Source organism: Cuculus canorus, chromosome 2, assembly GCF_017976375.1.
Source record: "Cuculus canorus isolate bCucCan1 chromosome 2, bCucCan1.pri, whole genome shotgun sequence".
Lineage (NCBI taxonomy): Eukaryota > Metazoa > Chordata > Aves > Cuculiformes > Cuculidae > Cuculus > Cuculus canorus.
The window spans coordinates 44,411,212-44,426,873 of record NC_071402.1 but is presented as its reverse complement, the minus strand read 5'-3'; the positions used below and the strand labels follow the sequence as shown (position 1 = coordinate 44,426,873).

Below are 15,662 nucleotides of genomic sequence, written 5' to 3'. Positions count from 1 at the left end.
ACTCTGATTTTATAGTCTAGTTCACTGGACTGATGAATTTTAGTTTCTCTAAAGAAGTGGGAGAGATTTTTGAGGCATTTGCTAACTGTCAGCAAACTGGACAAGTACCCTGTGATTCTTTTCAAGTTTTATATAGTTTTTATTTCTTCTTTCTAATACCAAAGTGACAGATCATAGATCAGTTGTTCAAATGACATTGAAATGATAAGCATGCAACTTAAAATGGCTTTTCCCACTCAGTAGTCGTTGTAAGTCAATAGATACTGTAGTGAATAAAGGAGAGAAAGCAAACTGCAGAAGACACTGCTGCTGCTAACATACTGCTCTGTTGCGTGCTCTGTTGTTTTAGCTGTCTTTAAAGACCGTAGCAAAATTCTCCTTCATATGAAAGGAGTGGTTTACACAGTATGGAGACTTTTGAACAATCTTGCTCAGTGAATCTATGAAGAAACCACTGCAGGGCAGCCCCCAAAACATTTTTGTCTATAGGAGTAGAAAATCTTTGATCACCATTAGCGTTTTCTAGGGATTCATTTTCTCCCCTTAGTTCACAAGCTGTGCTTGGTATTTTAGCCTTTTGGTGGATTAAATTGTGATCTTCCAGATGAGTAGGTGGCTCCCATGACTCTCAATGGAGGCTGGTCTGTCTGTCACATAGGACAATTTGGCCTAGACGGGTAGTGCAAGTTTCAGCAATGTATCCACACGTGGGGCTCATAGGATTGATTTTGTATGTTCTGTGTTGCTATGTCGTGATACTTATACAAGATATAGCATTGCAAGTGGCATACTTCATATTACTGTCTTTTAATGGATAATGTTTTAGTTGATTTTAGTAATTTCTTCACAATTGTGTTTTCTCTTACTTTCCTGAGAGTTCAGATACCAGTAAGAAAGGACAAGAATTCCTCCTGAACTACCTTGGCTAGATCTCAGTCTTCTTCTCACCTGCATAAGCATTGGGTGTTATCTCCCTATGGCTGCTTAAAATCACTTGAGGTGAAATTTGGTAAGAAGGAGACTAACTGTGTAGCAGAGGTGTTGGTCAGCTTGGGAAGACTGAACTGCATGTAACTTTTCTGTGCCTGAAACCTGAAGTGGAATCATGGGTCCAGGGACAAATCCAGGGATGATACGCTGTTTTGCATGATCTAGGTGATCACTGAGATAGATAAAATTGTTTGTTTGAGGTGTAATGATTTATCTGGAAAAAACAAAAATCCCAAACATTTCTACACAGAAAAGCTGATGGAAACAATCTCAAAAGCAAAGTTGTTTGGCAGACTTCAGAGAGACCTTGGCACTTGAATGAAATCTAAACTTTTTGCAGGGACAGTTGGATTTTGGCTAAGTATTTCTGGAAGCCTGCAGGGCTCTGGAGGACTTCTGCATGGCTGGCAGACCATTGCTCAACCCTCCGACTGCCAGCATAGAGGATTGATGGCCTGTTGTTGCAGCCCACCAAGTAGTCTACCTTTCAACTAGAGACCTCAGGGTTTCCAGGTTTCGAAACTGGGACAACACTTGTTTTGAAACTATGTTGATGTGTTTTGATATGCATTGGAAGTATTTTGATTTCAATGAATTACTTAATCCTGACCCCCAAAAATGTTTCATAGGAGTTTTTTGAACAGTTCTTTTCCAGTGTAAGTTTAATGACCCTGAGGGAAAAAAAATGGTTTCTACAAAACTAAACTAGAAATTAAACATAATCAAGTGAATTACCTGAAGCAGGGTACCTTTGACCCTTCCTACTGGACTTCTCTGCTTATGATCCCACTGGTGTCCTTGGACCCCCAGTAGACTGGTCTGGGCTCAATTGTCATCTTAATTTCAAATGTGATATCCTGGTAGTGATTGTTTAACTCTTTGTTTTTTCTTTCTCTTTTCATTTAGCACACATTTGAAATTGATCCAGCTCCTTGTTTTGCATTAATGCCAAAAGTATCCATGATGTCTCAAAATGAAATCTTCTTAGTAGATGACTACGCATCCTGCTGGTTATGCTATTGTGATTATATTAATAGCATGTTCTCCAACTTAAGCAATGTGCAGGTGCAAAATTCTCATTCAGCAGTACATAACTCTTTCATCTACTGTTTCTTGCCAGTAGATTTCCTGCCCATATGAATGTTTCTTGTGAAATTTCTCGATAATGGCTGCTGGGGTTTTGCCAGTTGTAAGAAAACAAAAACACAAACAACCCCCTTCCAAACCTCCCCCTTCCCCAATCTTCTCTTTTGGAAACTAATGCTTCATAATAGATGTTCTACATCTAACAACGAAGACAGTTGGGAAAAAAATAAACATGATGGATTAATGTAGCAAAGGTAAAAGTAAAAAAAATATTGGAGCCGAGTGGTGCCAGTAATGTCACGAGAGCCTGCCTGTGTATTGGTATAGCCTTTTGGCTCATGTGCATGCCTTACTTCTTTAAATATGTGCCTATGCCTATCCTTAAAACAGTCACTCACTACATAAGGCTTCTTTTGAATCCTGTCAAGTTATATTAGATTTAGAAGATAATTGGCCATGACAAATAATAATAAATCTTTAAATAGTCCTTAACACAGTGGGTTTTTTTTAAGCAAACACAAATTTGGGACCTACACGCATACTCAAAAAGCAGGAAAACCTGTGGAACTTGCATTCACAAACTGTGTTTATTCCAGTACGCTTCGTGCTCTGTGAGCATCATCCAGAAATGAAAAGAGAAGAGCACTTTGAGAATCAGAGGAGCTTTAAGGGTTTGAAAAGTGTATTGGTAGGTGTTAGTCTGCAAAAACATGTGAGTGTGGGAAAAGGGCAGTTAAACTAACCCAGCTATTAATACTGTGCTTTAAGGGGCAATAGATCTCCTTAACATCTAAATAAACTGAGAAATCTGCCTAGAAGTAAAAAAGGAATTTCCAGTTTCAAGTGTGTTATTTCCCCTCAATGTGATTATTTACAGTATAGTTATTCCGTGTTTTTTGCTAATTATGTTATTGACATTTAAGGGATATTTCAGCATAAGGTTATGACAGATGTGAAACAGTCAAACACCAACATTCGCAATATTTTTGACCTCAGGAGACACTGTTGTACTTTGAAAAATTGTCCTATTGTACTTCCTCTGCCTGCTTTCAGTGTTTTGCTTTGTTAAAGCAGTAGAAGATTCATTGAACTGGATCCTGCAATTTGTTATTGGCGTTTCTCAGAAGAATAAGAAGAGTTGTCAGTTAAATATTTCTCCAATAAAAAACTTAGCATATAAATGTTCAGGTTGTGATTCCACCCCAAATATACATGTATCCTAAAAATAAACCACAATAAATGTTTGACTAAGCAAAAATGAAGGCCAGCAAACGAATGAAGTAAAAAAGTAGAAAGAAAAAGGGGGAAAAAGTAGAAAGAAAACCACAACAATAAAAATGCAGATCTGAAAAAAGAGCATAAAGATGAACTTAAGACAGAGAGAAAGGAAACTATCCACAAAATTATTGCAAAAGTAATTTATCATTACCAAGCAGGTGAAATTCCAATCACAGTCTTTGGTGTCGAGTTAGGTGTCCTGATACATGATAAATAAAACTTAAAAGCTTTTAAATCCCCAGGATTAAAGAATGATTCCAACATACATCAGTGATCATCAAATGATGATTTAATAATTGTGTCAGATGAGACTTTTTTTTACTATAAAATTTAAATTGAATTATACAAATAAGAATTGCAATTTTCTGAAGAATTATCCCCTTCTTGGATTTTTTCTGAAGGAAGAAATGAGACTTGGAAGCTGTATTTTTGTGATGGAGAATTAATTAGTTCGAGATCAGGTCTGTGTTTTGAATCTCTATAAAATGATGCATTTTGGCTGGGGCTCCAGGTGAATCCATCTCCAGTTCTGTTGTTCACCACCTAAAAAAGTATTATGGACCTCTTATGCAGAGCATTACTGAAATATGTGAGTCTAAATTATTCCTATAAGTTAATTTGAACAGATTTGATGCTTTTTAGTGGATTCATCGCAACCACAGGACTCAGTTGTATCTTTAGGTAAGCATGTACAGCTCTTGTTAATCACAAAGGACTGTAGAAGTGCAAGAGTGTGCAGAGCTGTACTTGCTATTTTTCATTAAGATTTTAAAGTACAGCTCAGTCCTAGTATGAGTATGTTTCTTGTTAGCAATAGCACTACTATGTTACGTTTCCAACAAAACTTGTGAAATATTACATCACTTTTTGGTCCACTGAACTACTGAACTGCCTGATCCTAACAGGAAAGAGCTACAACTGAATCGCTAGTAAAAGAGGCAGGAAATTAGATAAAAGGGTAACACTACTTTTACATGCCTAAATGAAAAGGTGTTAGTTTTAAATATAGAGCCTTTCCATATATTTTTCTAATCTTCAAAAGTCCCTGACTTTCACTATTGAAATGCTGCACTGAATTAACTGACAGTGCTGTGCCTCTCTTATGTATCACAACAGCTTAGTGCATGCGGTCAAACAAGAAGATGAAAATTTCTTATATCCTGATAGGCACCATGATGTCTTTGAAAAATAAAAATATTGCATGATTGCAGCATCATTATTGGATAGACAAAAATTTCTTTTCTGATAACTATGTAACAAGACATTGTTTGGAGGAAGGTAGCAGTGTAATCAGAAAAATATCACTGCTCATTCTGCCTGGAAAACTATGATAGGAACAGCTTTTAAAACCCATACAACAAAAGTTGTTAAGAGAAGAACCTTTCGAACCTTTGCTTCTGGTGGAGAGGAGGAGTTATAAAAGCACAAGACCATGTAAAGTTGGATGGGAATCATCCCACCTAACTTTAGCCACCTGTGTTAAGGGAGTACCTATTTCAGGTTCTCCTTACAATCATTGAAGGATGAGAGATCTCCAGAAGGTGAGCCGTATTTTGGTTCTTTGAATTTCAGCTGCTGGAGTGTATCTCTCTCTCTCTTTACTGTAAAGAGCATTTAGAGGTCCTACGGTCTGTGGGTAGCTGCCTCCATTCAGCGTTCATATTTAGGTGGAATGGAACTGGGACTTCCAGTATACACTATAAATGTGGAATTACAGATCTAACAAATGGAATTATTTTTCAGTCTAGGAAACCCCAAGTAAACCTTCTCTAGGTTAACACCAAGTCAAACTGCACTGCTAGGAGGGGAGGCAAAAGAGGAAAGAGGATGCATCCTGGGTGAAGAAATAAAACATCTTCTCAGATGCTTACTCAATAGTATTGTGCTTCAGGCTCAGGATGTTGCTTCACTGTCAAATGGCTGATCTTTCCTTGTCATGCTTTCCTATTGTTCTCCATTCCTTAAATAATCCTGGCTTTTAGCTGCATTTTTCATCCATTTAATTAATTTTCAGCTCCCCTAAATAACAGAGATTAGTTTAGCAGATCAGAAATTAATTAGAAAAAAATGTTACATAATGGACCTATTTAAATTACACAGTTAATACTTGCCTTTGCATAATAATAAAGATGCAGTTACTAATTTCCACTTTATTTAGCTGCTAAATTCTCCTTAATTTCAGAGATCATCTCCACTGCAGTAACTACATTGTTCTTTGTTCATTAATCACTATTATTTTCTCTCCTTTGAATTGTGAAGTTTCAGAACTTGGGCAGTCCTCTGGCAGACAGATGAACACGTTGCTCTGTTAGACCTTTTCGGCTCTATGATTTAGATGGAGTATTACTATTATAATGGATTACAGACATCAGTGGCTCGTCTTAGGGCTTCGCTGTGCTGCCCATGATATCACAGCAGCATTTAGGTAGAGTTCAATTGATGTCAATTCTTCCTGTGCAAAAGGTACAAGAACAGCATAATGCTAGTTATTATACAGTCAGTATCTGTCAGTAGTTTCCAGACCACTATGCTTGCAGCTAAAACAGAAGACAAGCAGAAGATGGCAATGAAAATCTGAGGTTCATTTTAGTTTTTTTTTTACATGTTTGTATTTGTACCTTGTATGCCCTGATGACACTATGTAGTACAGAATGTTCCCACGAACTTACTCCTTGAGCTGGAGTCTTGTATCATGACAAGGTCTGCCAGCAGGACATACGCAGATAGTTGTAGACATACGGCAGTGTTCTTCAGCAGAAGAGCAGTCCAGTGCAACAGTTATACACGTCGAAGTGTTACAGCAGATTATTCTATCATCAATATTTATATATATATTACAATTTAATACTGTGAATTTAACAAGTGAACAAAGCACCCCTTTTTTCCCCTTACGTATTTTAAACAAAGTCTTGCAGTTAATATCTTGTTAAACATGCAAGAAAAGTCACCCAGGTGATTCCGTTTGCTTAGACCCCATAATCAATAAATTCCCATGGAGCAAAAGCTGTATCTAAACATCACCAGTTAGCTTCTCTGCAATCCACACTTTCCTATCACCTTTTTCACTAAGTGTACATGCTGCATCTGCCCTTCAGTGATCATAGTTAATAACCTCTCTCCCTTTATCTCTTTAGTCTGCATTTTCCTATGATGGAGCAGAATATATATAGAAAATATAGCAGAGGAATGTTTGTTATTAATTAGTTATGTATTCATTAACAGGACCCCATGCAATAAAATTGCTTATAGCTTTTCTCAAAACATACAAATTGAGGTAGGTGCCATACTTATCTCTGAGACCCATTGCCTTTACTGAGAAGCTTTCAGACCACCTGGGGATCTGGGATAGACTGTGGTGTCCTACTGATACTGTGTTGTGCCTCTTTGCCCAGGGAATTTGGACTCTGGCTAGCAGAAGTCCAGAAATGCAACAGTTCAATACCCAAAGTTGTAGTCTGCTTTTCAGTGTTATGGCTGCAGTCAAATGAGACTAACTAACCCACTCTGGTTATCTCATCCTCTCCAAGTTTATTTGAATCTGTAAGGTGCTTCCTGAAAAAAAAACTTTTATGAGGAGCCTGTGAATGTTGAACTGTTCAGAGGCCTTGCAGTGGTCCTCTCACAGGACCATTCTTTGCTGTCTCTGAATGTTCAAGAGAACGCACCCAACTACTTGAGCTTTTGTGAGTGGACTCTGTACAAACATGAATTCCCATTTAAATAAAAAATTTAGGAGAACATTTGTGATCAGTATTTGCTTGTTCTCCCATCTTCAGTCACTGTTCCGCCTGTATCTTTGGTTTAGAGTAGCAGTTTAGACTAGCATAATAAATTATCTGCAGTCACTGAATACAGGGTGCCAGTGTGGACAGTTTACTTGGTTTTCTCAGCATTTAGAAACAGTATTTCTCACCTCCTCTACACAAGTCTTTTCACTACCCTGCCAACTTTTTGAAGGGAAAAATAACCTCATTCATTTGAAACACTTGAGGTGTTTCAAAAGTTATGTGAGAAGCAGCTTAGCTGTTGTTTCTTTTTTTTTTTTTTTTTTTTTTCAGGAATATTAGCTCAGGTATGCGCCTCCTGTCTAAATAAGCTACATTTCAGGAAGCATTTATGTAATCTCTTGACAGTGGGAATGTTCAGAAACATTCACATTTGAAAATGCTGTTGCATCAGCAGATCTCAATAGCTACTTCCAAAAAGCTGTTGCCACGCTTGGAACAGAATTTATTTTAGCATCTAAAATTATGTGTCTAGCTATCTTAGTTTTCTGAAGTCCTTCTACATTCCACAGTGTGCAAGTGAGAGATTCTTCCACTGAAGATGCCTGTGGAGATGTCTGTGTCTCCTGATTAGAGAAGAAGCACCTGTAATTTAAGCATCTTCCAGTAGATGCTTAACTTTAAGACCTAGAAAGTTAGGTGAGATGAATCCTTCTGCTTACATTTACATATAAAGCTTCTGAAAGGTGGATTCGCAGAACTTACTTAACCTTTCAAGCTTAACTTGATATTTCAGCCACTGACTGAAGCCAGACTGTATGGCATTTCCCACTGTGCTGCCTGGGATTGAAAAAGCGGAAGGAGTCACATCCAGAACAAGAGTATCTACTTACCATGCTGTGCTCATGTGGACATCAATACTACAAATCAGCATTATGTAAACAAACTCTTCTCCTTAAAAGAATCACTTAATACTCCTGTTTCGTAGGCCTGCCTTCAACTTTCCCCCTACTGGAACCTGTTCTTTGTTGATTTTAAATACAAATTTCATTTGCCTTCTTTCCATAGAGAGTTCCATAATTTACTCTAGTAATCACAGTCAATGATGAGCTGCTGAAAGAGAAACCAGGATTGTGGATAAATATTCATAGCTCAGCATTAGGTCAATACCTTCACTACAGGAATTTTGAGTTTGGTGCACAGTCAACTTTTGAGTTTATTTATCCTGGATTTAATTTGTTGGATAATTCTGTTTAGGAGAAATGCAGATATTGCAAACATCTATGAATCAAGCAATGAACTGAATTACTTTCTGAAAAACAGATTTCTGTATAACATAAGGGCAGGAACAGGAAAGGCTTAGTGTTTCTGAGTTATACAAAACATAGTAGTATGCCAAAGCAGTAGTGTTAGTGGCACATGGAAAATGACCAGTCTACAGTTGCAATAATGCTCCACAAATAATTGGAAACTTTGTGCATGAGTAGAATTTTGGGTGTCATATGAACATGACAATTATCACATTTGATCAGACTCAAATCCTGACTCGATGAACATCTTGTCTTTGGCACTTCCTATTCTCCTCCTTTGTGATTCTACTTGCATCTCAGTTATGTCCAAAATTCCTAGTAAAATCAAGACTCTACTGCTTAAGCATATGGTCAAAGCCATTCTCTGCCCTAAAGAATTTACAGTCTGAAACTGAGAGAATCTCCAGACTGTTAGAGCTTACCCTTATTGCCATAAAATGATCTATTTCAGAAGTCCACTCTGCCAAAATATCCTAAGCATCAACTTAAGAGGTGCTGAGTGACCTCATTTACACCAATCCTTAGGATTAGGCGCAATGTTTGTTTGAAGTATTTTGAGATTCTGAGATATAAGAAGCTTTGGGAGTGCAAAGATTTTTTAACTTGCTTATTATGTTTTTCTGTTGATTTCTAGATGTAGAACTAACACAGTATAAAAACTGACAGCTAAGATTAGTCATAAAATTTCTCCAGGAAAATAAAAACCTGTTAACAATTTGCTGACATTCATGAAAACTCTTAAATGCTTCCAAATCTGCTTCCAGGTATTCATATGCAAGAATTTGCAGTCTTTTGCATTGCAAATATTAGCAAATGCTTTTTAAATGATGCTCGTTTTTCACACACCACTTATATGAGAGCTTTTGGAGCAGCAGCAAATTGTAGTCCTATTAAATTTCAGTTCACCTTCATGCTGACACTTGTGCCAAAAATGGTTTTTGGGGGTATTTTATAGACAGTCCAAGAGTACATGTCAACCATTAATGACCTGAATATAAGGTTACAAATAAGAAAATATGCTATTAATAATGAATGGAGCAAATCCTGTCTGCTTTACCCATGTGAGCTATTCAGTCAGTTTACTAATCACTTTATTCAAACAGAGGAGACTCTGTATACCATTTCACTGACTTTTGAATTTCTCTATTTATGTGTGAGGAGTATGGCAAACAGAAAGAAGTAAACAATTCACTTTGGAGTCTTGGGTTAATTATGAAGTTTGGATAACATTCTGTTTAAGGCAGCCATTGAATTTCTCAGGATTTTTTTTTAGGACAGCAGCTTTTAATTTTGCAATCCTAATAATTCTCTATGGGCTTACTTCTAGGGTATTCATCCTAGCCATCTGAAGAGTGTATGCACAAGTGGGAAATAGAGACAAAATTTTACCCTTTTTCTTTCTCTAGTGTATAGCAAGTTTGTCAAGCCTATCCTGGTGAGTCATGTCCAGCAGTTTCAATAATTTAGTCTCATTAGTCATTAATTCACTTGAGATGATAATGTTTTTTTGATCATTTACAGTTTTGCTTCTCAACAGTTCTGCTGTCTTACCCTAAGGAGTGCAGAACTGGGCCAGGCAGGGAAATAGGAACATTTGCAGTTCAGTAATATACAGTAAATTCATCTGGAAGACTGGCTGTTTCTTCTTATTTCCTCTCATTAGTACCCTTTCACTCCCCATCTCCTCCTTCTGAAGTGGAGCTCCTGCTTGTATGGGTTTCGGAAATGTGTGCATCCCTGGGAGATTCTCCATACGAGAAGGAGTGGCCCCACCCTTACAGCACCCCTGCGTAGAGCTGGAATGAGATCCAGCTCCTGAATCCTGGTGGTTTCTTTGGGGACAGAGAAGGCAGCAATCACAGCCACCGGAACCAAAATGCACTGTTGCAAACGTCTCCTGATGGGTTATTGTTCACACTTTCTTAAAAGTTTTACTACAGCTTGAAGCAGCCTAAGAATTTAAAGTTTAGCTTCATTCCTCTGGCCCTGGCTCTTTCTCTTCCGTCCACTCCCAGGATCCTTCTTCCTTTTGGGAATTTCCAGTAGGAATATGATAGTAGGGGTTGCCTATACTCTGTGTATGCACATGAAATTTTCCGTCATGTTACCATAGGCCCAAAACCAAGGCCGTTGTTTGCTTTAATTTATGCTTCTTTCTCCTTCAGATGGAATGAGGCTTCTACTGAGTCTGAGCCTACTGCAGTTTTATGTCATCTGTGGCCGCCTTTTGATCTGTTCTAAGCTCAGTCATTTGAAACAATGCAGTTGTGCCAAACAAATCTCCCAAGTGTGCTGTGGAGAGCAAGGAACTAGGAAGAAAAGCACCTCTGCTACTGCCTTGCAGAACCTCTTTTCCCTGCCCCCCCATTTCTATTATATAAACAACTTTCAATGAGGAAAGTGGGAGTTTGATGTGGAGAGTGGGAAGAAAACATCGGCTCAGAGGAGGCGAGGGAGACTGGGAATAGCAAGAGCCTGGGAGGGGGTTAGCAAACTGGAGCCTGGGGGAGACTAGCCCTGTCTGGAAAAATAAAGAGTATTGAGCTGCCTGTGACTGAAGATGTGTCGTCGCTGCCAGTGGGCTTGGTGGTCCAGGCTGCCCTGCCAAAAACTGAGAGCAGACAATTGCCTAAGGAACATTGTTAAATCAATCTTATAATTTTCTCTATTTGTACAAGGTATCTTGCTTAGTCTCTGTATTTCATCTTCGAGGGTCTCTTACATGAGGGGCTGAAGGACACCTTAATTAACAGCAGCAGTAACGGATGTCAGGGAGATAGCAGCACGTGTCACCTTTCCTACCTTGCCATTTCTTCGGTCAAGGAAGTCACTCGTGCCTTCTTTCATCATTCCTCCTCCTCCTCTCTCTCTCCTCTGTGTCCTGACTCCCAGTCCTGATTCAAGAGCTTGAAGGTCTGCTGGTGGTAGCACTGGTGGCTGTAGGGAGGAGGGAATGGGGGAAAAAGCAGAGGGAGTAAAATAAGTGTCAAGGAATTCATTGTCTGTTCTCCACCTGTTGTTATTCTGGTCCCAATCAACCTGCTAGCCAGGCTGGAGCCAGTGGCCATCTGGAAACACTGCTCTGTTTATAAACTTGGCATGAAGCAGCACTCCCGGGCCCTGACCTCCCACACAAATCTGGAAACAATTAGAGCAGGATGATAGGCAGGCAAGCAGGGAGAGGAGGGGAGAGAGAAGGGAGCGTGTGAGAGAGGAGGCTGTAGAGAAGGGAAAAAACAGACAGAGAGAAGGGGAGCAAGGAGAAGGTGGCAAATGTTTCTGAGATGCAAATATTTATGCCCACCTTAAATGACTGCTGGCTCATTAATTATTGCCCTTGCCAAAAGAGCTTTTTTTTCCGTGAAGGCTGAGGCATGCCTTTTAGCGTCCCTGAGCAATGCAGGTTTTCCAAATTATATTTTATGTTTTACGCTGCTAAAACTTTGCCTTTATGACTCTTAGGAAATTAAGATGGGTCTGTTAGGTCCACAGGCTCAGATCCATACACGTTCTATACTTGGTAGTATTGAAAACTGGAGTCCAAATATTGCAGCTACCAGGAGTAATGTCTTTCTCTGTTTCTCCGCTACTCGCACACCCCAGCATGATGCTTTCCAGAAAGGACAGCTCCCAGTCTCCATTATTTGAAGTGTGGGAGTCATTTGGGTTCAATTCTCTCAAGCCTTCTCTCGCCCCACCCAAGCCACCCACTCTCATTGCCACTCATCATCATCTTACAGGGAAGGCTCCGCTTTTCCTGGTCAAACCAGATCTTCAGTCACTGGGTTATTCCCTAGCTCCTCTTTGGATTTTGGACCCTTTCCCATCCCTGCTCTTGCCATGCAGATAGGCAGCCTGCCCATCACCAAACTGCTCCAGTGAAGCCTTGAGGAGAGCAAGGAAGAGCTACAGCTCATCATGAAACAAAACCACAGGTTTTCCTTTCTGAATAAGTGGTATGGGCAATCCTGCTTATGAACTTGCTGGTTTTAACGTATCTTACACAGATGCCCATTTGTTAATTCACTTCTCGCTATGTGTCTTTTCAGTGTAGGAACTGCAGGAGTGAGTCCTGGATGAGACAAGCCTGACATTCATTCCTGCTGGCCTGCCTAAGGAGAGGACCCCTTTTGGCTCATCTGACAAATCTGTTGCTTACACATCCTGAGAAACCAAGCGCTGTGTTTCAGGTGCAATAAAACATGGCTTCTTCCTGATATGTGGAAGTGCTGGTGGTGACAATTTTCTCTCAGAATGCATCTAAACAGATGCCTCTACTGTATAAAGTATCTCCATTGTCTAATGCTCATTTTCCCTCAAATGGTGAGCTATCAGTATTGGATACGTGCTTACAGTATCTGTGGTGTAGTTCTTTGCGGTGCTAGAAATCTTCTGAAAAGTGCTTAAAAGGACTTTTACTCTCTAAGGGAGTTCAGTGGTTCAGACTCATTAATCTGAATTAAATATTACTATCATAATTAGTGCTAATAGGCAGGTATGTTTGCAGCTTCGTCAGGGCCAGTGGTTAGCTAAACAGAATGGGGAGGATATAAATGCATGTCTATTCTATAGATAATAAATAAAAGAACTTACAGTCAATTACTGCTAAGCCAGCACTTTTCAGAGCACTGTGTTCATGTTCCTTCCCTTACCAGAAATCTGTGTTTCACAACAGCTGGTTACTTTTCTCAAATTTGCAGTAAGCGTCAAGTTATTACGTTAATGTCTGCTGTGGCTATTCCTATGCTGACCCACTCAGGAATGCATTTTGTTTTGACATGACCTTGGAAACTTAAAGAAATACAAAATGCACAACATGTAGGCGTGTAAAAATAAATACAGAGAACCCACCAGGCACGAATAGCAAGGAGGCTAGAAGCAATTCAGCCATAAGTCTAAGAAACAAATGGTTTCTTTATGTGGCTCTGGCTGTTCGGTAGCTGTAGTTCAGAGCAATGTAACGAGTTTTAATGTTCATAAAAATGTTCAATCTGGTAAACCAATTTTTAGACTCTTACACAGTCTTGTTGAAATTGGATTCATTTGAACTGTAATATAAAATATTATGTTTACTTAACCCTTGTAAACTGATCTCCTTTGTCTTCACAAACTTGCTGGGCAGTTAAGGACCTAACATTCCTTCCGCAGTTAATAAAATTTTGCATTTTCCCCTCTATTCATAAGCATAATTACAGTTTGACCTGGTTAATCAACATTAAACTGTTTTAGCACTCATTCTTTTCAATGGTTTTTGGTTAAAAAACAAATTTGAAGGTCGTGCTTGAGGCTTTGTTTATTATTAAAGTTCCTAAAGTCCGCTTAGGTTTCTTCTGTGTGCAGCCCTGCATATAGTGTAGCATGCATAGACTGAGGTCTGAATGTAGCGATGATGCAAGCTTTAAATCATGTCAGAGACTTTGCTCTTTATAAAAGGTGATAATCTAGTTCTGTCCTCATTTTTGACTCAAAGTCCTGCTGATGTGAATGGCAGCCCAACATTCAAAGCTGCACCTCTGTTCCCCTCTCTACCTGTTTCCTGAATTTTCATCTGCCTCGCACCACGCCCCTGGAGGCATTTCATACAGGCATTTCATACAGGCATTTCTGTGTTACTTGCAAGTGGGCAAGAATAAACTACATTCCATATGGCCATTAAGTAGCCTTTTTGTTACATGTACATTGCATTTCCCAAGGCACTTAGGATTTACAGAAGTCCTTGAATGGTACAGTTGATATTGATCAAAGAGTCCGAGACTCAAGAATTTATGAAAAAGGGTTTTGAGGTTTTCTATTGGAAATTTTGCAGGGAATAAATCCTAAAGCTGTTTGTGCAGGTAGCTGGTAGGTAGAAGTGAAATCCCTTTAAAGACTTAAAAGATTATATCTTTTGATGTGCAGTTTTGTTAACTGATTTAACGATGAATGCCTGGCACTCAGTTTGCTGTGCATGGATTGTCAAGCTCCTGGGGGCTGTTTCACCCCACTCTCAGTGTGTAGAATAGTAAACAAAGTGCAAGATCAGAATTTTAACTAAAAATTAATAGTGAAAGGACATAGCATGTTTTAGCATCAGCTTTCACCTCAGAACTGATTAATGACTGCAAAAGATAAATGTAAAAGGTCAAACCTATCAATTTTAAAACAAGGAGCAATAAGAGAGCTGCCACTTCTTAAGTTCAAGCTTCCTGCTACTTTAAGTCCTGCTTGCAAAGGCTTACACTGAGTGCTCACTAAGGCTTATGAGGGCACTTTGCATAAAGCTGAATTTTATCAGGGCTACTTTTCAGCTGTGAATCAGATATGCCTTTGTGTATAAGTTTAATATTCTGATACTACTAGGACAGATGTGAAGTGGTGCAGAATTTTAGCAAAGCAGTAACAAAAACAAGTGAAAAAAAGCATCAGACCCTTCTGTGTACATACCTCTATGTACGTTATTCAAGGAAGACAGCTTAACCTCTGACGAAGCATCTGTATTTCATTGGGGTGCTGCTTTTTGCCCATTGTTACAACATGACTAATTGAAGCACTGGGAGATCAAGTACCTTGCTCAGGCCACAGATCAATTTGGTGGCTCTGTCTCAAACCTAGATTTCAGCATGGCTCTGACTTTATGATGACACAGCCTCTGTGAACTCCAAAAATAAAGGCAATACAAATGACTGCATATAGTATAACCAGTACAAAGATTTTGTTGTTGTTATTTAATGTTCTCTTTTAAGGCAATATGTGGAGAGAGAGAACCTGAAGAGGGACTAGGCAGGGACTAATAAAGAAAAACACTGTGCTCTGTTTTCATGAAACAGTAACAAGGATTTTTATCATCTACATTCATACTCAGACCACGAATATACAGCTTGCATGTTTCAAAGTCTTTCCTTCAGTATGCCTTGTAATCACTATCCTCAGCATCCTGTTTAAGAGAAGCTATTAACCACTTGCAGTACTTTCCTTCTATTTTTCGGTAAGATAATATGAGGCAAAGGCCAAGAGCTAACGTCAGGATCTGTCCAAAGCACTATTTTTTTTTTAAGAGGTCTGTTAGTCGATATTTTTGAAGTGGCAGAGAGGAAGCACCGGGGCAGTGTCCTTCCTGGCTCTGCACAGCTTCCTGCGTGCTTCCCTGCTGGAGCGTTAGTCAGAGCCCTGCAACAATTCATAGTCAGCCTCCCACGCCATCATCTGCCTGGCTTTGATTTTCTGAACTTGTACGATTGGCCGGCTGGTCTGTTCTCTGACTTAACGATGAGTGTACAGTTGGCAGAGCAGAGAG

The 15,662-nt window shown here is 39.2% G+C and overlaps 1 long non-coding RNA gene across 1 annotated transcript; it reads right to left on the bottom strand.

Moving 5' to 3' along the window:
- Window positions 1-297: 297 nt before the first annotated feature.
- LOC128851514 (uncharacterized) lies at window positions 298-11,505 on the bottom strand. Its single transcript, XR_008448881.1, has 3 exons — window positions 11,429-11,505; window positions 11,192-11,326; window positions 298-5,806 (listed from the first exon to the last, which is right to left on the bottom strand). It is a non-coding gene; the product is annotated as an uncharacterized LOC128851514 (long non-coding RNA).
- Between the last annotated feature and the right edge of the window lie 4,157 nt (window positions 11,506-15,662).